This window comes from Nannobrachium achirus (genome assembly GCF_963921795.1).
Source record: "Nannobrachium achirus genome assembly, chromosome: 12".
NCBI classification, from domain to species: Eukaryota; Metazoa; Chordata; class Actinopteri; order Myctophiformes; family Myctophidae; genus Nannobrachium; species Nannobrachium achirus.
Window position 1 is genome coordinate 10,743,869 of NC_137832.1, and position 6,014 is coordinate 10,749,882.

At 41.8% G+C, this 6,014-nt stretch overlaps 1 long non-coding RNA gene across 2 annotated transcripts; it reads left to right on the forward strand.

Moving 5' to 3' along the window:
- Window positions 1-565: 565 nt before the first annotated feature.
- Window positions 566-4,227, forward strand: LOC308295214. 2 transcript variants are annotated; one of them, XR_013962564.1, is made up of 5 exons: window positions 566-758; window positions 2,085-2,188; window positions 2,339-2,418; window positions 2,909-3,024; window positions 4,031-4,227. It is a non-coding gene; the product is annotated as an uncharacterized lncRNA (long non-coding RNA). The 2 variants fall into 2 exon arrangements; XR_013962565.1 differs by having other exon boundaries at window positions 2,924-3,024.
- Window positions 4,228-6,014: the final 1,787 nt, after the last annotated feature.

Sequence of the window (6,014 nt, forward strand, 5' to 3'; positions counted from 1 at the left end):
CCTGCATAAAACCTTGTAAACTCCTGACTCATAATAAAGATTTCAAAACCTTGAGAGTTATTTTCAATCTCTGAAAATATTTTTTGTAAGACTGAAAAATGATTTCAAAACGCAGAAGTGATTTGAATCTGTGACAAAACGTGTTGTATCTCTGAAGAAATTCTGCCAAGACATTGTACAGTGTTTCGCCCACACATTTTCAGAGTTTCAACTTCATCAGAAACACAGTTTCAGAATATACATTTTGGCACTTTTCTCCCTGCATATTATTTTGTTCTCCGTGTAAATAGTGATTGTTTTCGAAGCTTGCAACTCTATTGTTGAAAGACTCAAAGTCATCTTCAAGGGTTAAACTTTCACACACCACAGCACGATGCATGCGCATCTGACGCTATGCAATCAAGGTCTGTGCCTGAAGCTAGTTGCAGTTTTGTGGTCTGAAGCTAGTTGTTTTGTATGTGAAGGATTTTGTTTCGAACCTGAAGGATTTGGTTTTGAAGGGAGGCGGGGGGAGCGGGGGGGAGCGGAGGCGGGACCGGGGGTGTCCAGTCCAATCACAGAAGCTCACGGTGATTGACAGACTACCCAGCCAATGACAGTCACAACATGACGTCATGACGTCATGACGCCGACACAGGAAGGCGCACGCATTTTATTACATGGTGGTCCTCCTCCTAGAAGGATCAACTCTGTGCGTCGTATTAAATGGATTTTATTCCAGGATAAAGTCCCCACATAACAACATGTCTGCAATACAGGTGAGCAAAGTTCCTAATACTCATTGCGTGTATACTCGGTCGCGTTTCTGCGACGGTAGGTCACAGAATTCATAAGTCAAGTCAACAGTTTTGGTGTAACAGTCTCACTCGGCGATAACATAACATTAGGTTTTCAGAGCGTTTGTATTTGTCACGGTGGTGTGTAATCACATTTGATTTCGTTGTGAAATCACTACGGCAGTGTTTTTCAAACACAAAAATCAGCTTTGACAGTATACAAATGGAACCAAATGGACCCCAACGGGTTCATTTGGTACCATTTGTATACTAGCTGTCAGTTACTGGTATGGGTCAATAGACCAGTGGTTCTCAACCTTTTCAGGCCGCGACCCCCAAAATAATCATATTTTAACTGGGGACCCCCCACCCTGACGAGAGTTGAGACATTACATTTTGTATAACACAGTTCTATTGTTGCGAGGCGTTGTTGTGAGCATGTAGATCTGCAATTTTCACAATTTCTGCATTTTATATTTGACAATATGGACAATATTGGCTACATTCATTTTATTTCATAGGTATTAAATCCTTAAATGGTCACGTTAGAAATGTATAGATACCCTCTATATACACTTAAACTTTATGTTGGTTTGTTTACTGCTGAGAGATAAAACAATGTTGCACATTAACTTAATCATCTGGGGACCCCCACAATAATTTGGGGAACCCCCTGGCGGTCCCGACCCACCGGTTGAGAACCACTGATGTAGACTAAAGTGTCCATTTGGTTTCATTTGTATACTGTCATTGCTGGTATTGGTCAATGTGTAGACTAAAGGGTCCATTTGGTTCCATTTGGTTCTGTTTGCATAGTGCAGTACATGTTCCGGACTACCAAAAACAAGTACCTGAATAAGTCAAGCAAACTTGTTTAAGTCAGGGTCCACAGGATACTCAAATCATCATCATACATAAATATACTAGGCAACAATATACAAGTGGAGGTCTCCACTTCATAGGATATGCATTCCACATAGAAGGAGAATGACTTAAGTCCCTTGTTAGATCAAAATCTGGGTTTAACGTGGTCTGTGGAGCATGGCACATACTCCATCACAAATCATGATGCACAGTGATGTATGTTGTTGTTATTGCATGTTGTGGCAATCTATTGTACTGTATGTCTATATGGGACAAAATGACTCAAATTCTGAGTAGTTCTAGTCATTGTGTTTGTGTTGTGTATTTATTAATGGATTGGCCTTAAAAATTATAAATTTTCGAATCCAGAAGCTCCTCAACAAAACATTTTTCTTTGCAGGATGATGTAGACGATATTGCTGAAATGTCCCAATATCTCCTTAGCTATGTTTCAGCAAGACGACATGGAGGGAGGGGACGACTATCCCAGCAGCACCTTCAGATGCTGGATGGGGCCCCAGCAGTGCAGACAGTAGGCACATGCAGAGGTAATAGCTGCCACACATAATACATTTTCGCTGGATACTTGGTAAACTTGAATGTTGCTCTGTACTTGATCTGATATTTTGTTCCCTTGCTATCTTGTGATGTTTAAATGATATGAAATAATAAATTAATCCAAATTCATGTCCTTTCAGGAAATGTTTCCATGTCCACTGTGTGGTGTAACATTTCCAAGAGGGGACATAGATGAGCATGCCAGCTTCTGTGGAGATGGGTACGAATACATTTGACTTAATCATGCCTTTACGTTTCACTAATGTGATGTTTGTTTTTACAATTACTGCAGAGGTTCTGATTAGGGCTGTCACGATATGAAATTTTACATGACGATTAATTGTCACTCAAATAATTGGCGATTAACGATTTAATTGTGTATTTGTCGTTGATAATTACATTTCTGTTTGGCTTTTAGGCTTTGAAGTTGCATATGGTAGATATGACACATAACCTAAATATACAAATACATTACTGACATATTTGACAACTTACTACTTAAAAAATAACATTGATAGTGGAAATAGCCGATCTACAAGCTCGCGACGCGTTGTGAGCTTGTAGATCGGCTATTTCCACTATTTCTGAAATTTTTCAACATTCACGATTATGACAAAATAATTGAGATAATGTCAAATAATCACGATTAGGCGATTATGTAATAATTGTGACAGCCCTAGTTCTGATAGTATTCTTGTATTTAAATCAAGAATTTCAGAAGACAGCAGTCTCAGGTTGAGCTGAGGGTCCCAGTCACACAACGGTCGGTCCTGTTGTCCCGGGTCCCAGCCACGCATCACTTGGTCCTGCTGTTCCAGCCTTCCGGGTACGATTCACACCTCAAAAACACACCTTTATACAGGTATTACAGGTGTTAAGTTATTAAAAGGTATTGCCTTTTTAGACAGAGGGACGGACTGACAGTCTGTGCCCACCACAGCATCTGTGCTAACTCAATTGGCCCTAGTCTGGGATCACTTCACTTTTCGGGCTTGTAACCGGTCTGGAGCGGAAACCACAAAACGTCATGTTGTAGTACTCAAAGGACTACAATTTGGTCGGAACTATCCACCGGAAACAGTTTTAACCCAAAATAATTCCCCTGCGCTCAAGGACATACTTTTAGGACCTACCTAATAAACTCTGTGATGCGGAGTAGTTTTGCCTTTGAAAAAAATGTTTGGTATATGCATCTTTTAGTCCAACTGTTAGCGACTGGCAAGACTACACAAGGCTACTCGAGCATTTTAATTGGGATTGGGGAAACAAACGGAGGGAACCAAATCAAAGCGACGCCGCTTCTTCTAGTGGTTTCCGCGCTTTAGGTGGAAACCAAACGGCCTGTTATGAACGAAACACCAGGCTTTCTCTCAGAAAGCCTGGTGGGCGAGGTTACAATTGGCCCATGTTCGGGGGTGGGTGATAATAGTCACTGCATGTATTTTTACGGGCTGGGGTGGCACCTGTCATCAGGTACCCCTGGCCGGGAGGAGTAGGACAAAGGCTCTATATCCTTCTGGTGGGGGTTTCTGCCTGGTGCAGCAGTGACTGACAACAAAGAAATGTGTGTGAGGAGTAATCAAATGAAAAATGGGGTCTTCAAAATAATTGGCTGCTTTAAATAACATTAAAGACAGAGAGAACAAGATATGCAATATACTACCATCTAAAATGACAAATGATATTTCTCAGGTTTGAATGGGTTAATTTGGCCATAATGCTACACGGTAAACTCTCTAAGCCATTACAGTTGTTTCCAATACAGACAATCTCTGCTATCGGTCACTTATGCAGATGTTCTTGGTTAGACTTAACCATATTTTCTGTTACAGGATTCGTGGAGACCAAGGAGTTGAAAATATGGACACCGCCTTTATGTTCCAGAGACGTGGAACAGGCAGAGCTAGTTATATCTCTGGAAAAAGTGTACACAATTAAAGGTAATGTCTTGAGAAAGTTTATAGCATCCCAACAAGTCAATGTTCCTTGGTGTGAAACTGATAAACTGCAGTTAAACATCATATCACATTTTGCCAGTCCCTATTCCTTATAGGAGTGTAAAGGTGCCTCCACACCGAAAATACTACAGGAGACTTGTTCAAACTGTTCACAGACTGCAAAGAACTGCAAAAAACTAAGCACATAGAATTTTCCAGCCGACTGTATGCCGACTGTAATTACTGTACAGTTTTGCGCATGCGCACTGTGTTGCCATATCGGCTCGTTGCAAGCGACTTTGATCCTGTTTTCCTATAATGTTGCTAGTTGTGGGTTACTTTTGTTTGGGCATGTTTCTGAATTGTAGTTGCTTATTTGGCCTTGCTTTCAACATTCTTTTAGAAAATAGCTAATGTAAAAGAGCTCAATAGGTGAAACTGGACGCTCCTTTAGGCTTTGTTTTCATAGACCTGGTCGCTTGTTTAACTCACAGAATCTGGCAACCGAGGAGCAGAAGCGGAGATGCTTCCTGTCCGGTGATTTCTTCTCCTCACACCAAAACAACACACATCATTATTACTAGCGTTGCCTTGGAGTTGATTAGTATAGGAAATTGAGAGTTGAGATTGTGAATATGCTATTTAGTTAAAATATGCAACGGGAAAATGTCTCTGGCTTATTTAGGCTTGGTTTTGCTGCAGCAGTAGCAAACTAATGGTCCATTACAACTCGCTACAATTCACCGACGTCCAGGGGCGACTCTACAAAACTGAGCAAGTCCAGTCTTCCAGTTTTCCGTCGATAACGTTCCCGACCCGCTGCCGAAAACCTACCGATGAGCTCCCGTTCGGCAACAGACGCTTTCCGCCGCCTTCCGCCGCCGATTCGGCCACGAATCTGTTTGGTTAAAAGTGGCCTTAAGTCACCTTCAGGCGGGTGCCCCCCCCGCCTGAAGGCCCCCCCCCTCCCATTTCTTTTCTCCTCTTTTTCTGCGATTGTAATTGATGTTATCCTATGTAAAGTACTATGTTTTATCCATCTTTCAATGGTATATGAGATACATAAAGTGGTTCCTGGTGCAAACTGCTAAAAAACTCTTCAATCAATCAATACACATTTGTACTTTTGCAATATTGGGCTGTGACGAGATGTGTGGATGGCCGCCACCTAGATATTTTATGATGTGCTCCTCACACTGGAGGAAGACCTTGAACGTGACATCTCCAAGTGCATCTTTTTTTGTGTGCATTATGTTTTCCTACCTCGCCTTTGAGCAGCGCTACATGTCTTTACAGTCGAGTGATCCCTACGCTCTATGGCAGAACTACCATTCCAGCATGTCATCTTACAGAGTGTTAACATACCCTTTTCAGGACAGAGGGAAACCACACTCCAGAACAACTGTGGCATATGGGACAGCTCAACACCCCAGTGGAAGAAGGAAATATTGAGGTAACTTTATTAACCCCTATTGCTGTGTTTTATATTGTCTACTTCTCAGCTGCCATGAATGAAGCTAACATATTACTGTTATTTATGAAATTGTTATTAGGGGTCTAAGCTTAATGTGTGTGCGTGTGCGTGTGCGTGTGTGTGTGTGTGTGTGTGTGTGTGTGTGTGTGTGTGTGTGTGTCACAAAATCTCATGTGTAGGACCTGCAAAATGCAGAAATGGACTGGGAGACCACCGAGACATCTTGAGTTCAGGTCCCAGAATTTCCGGTGCCCATCTCAAGATCTGTCAGCACTTCAGTCTGCAATTGACCCTCTAGCAGATGACGATTCAAATGGCTATAATGTTTATATTGAGGTGCTAGCCTTTGTCACCGAAACACTCAAATATCACATTGACATGGATTAAAGTTATCAGGCGCCAAAA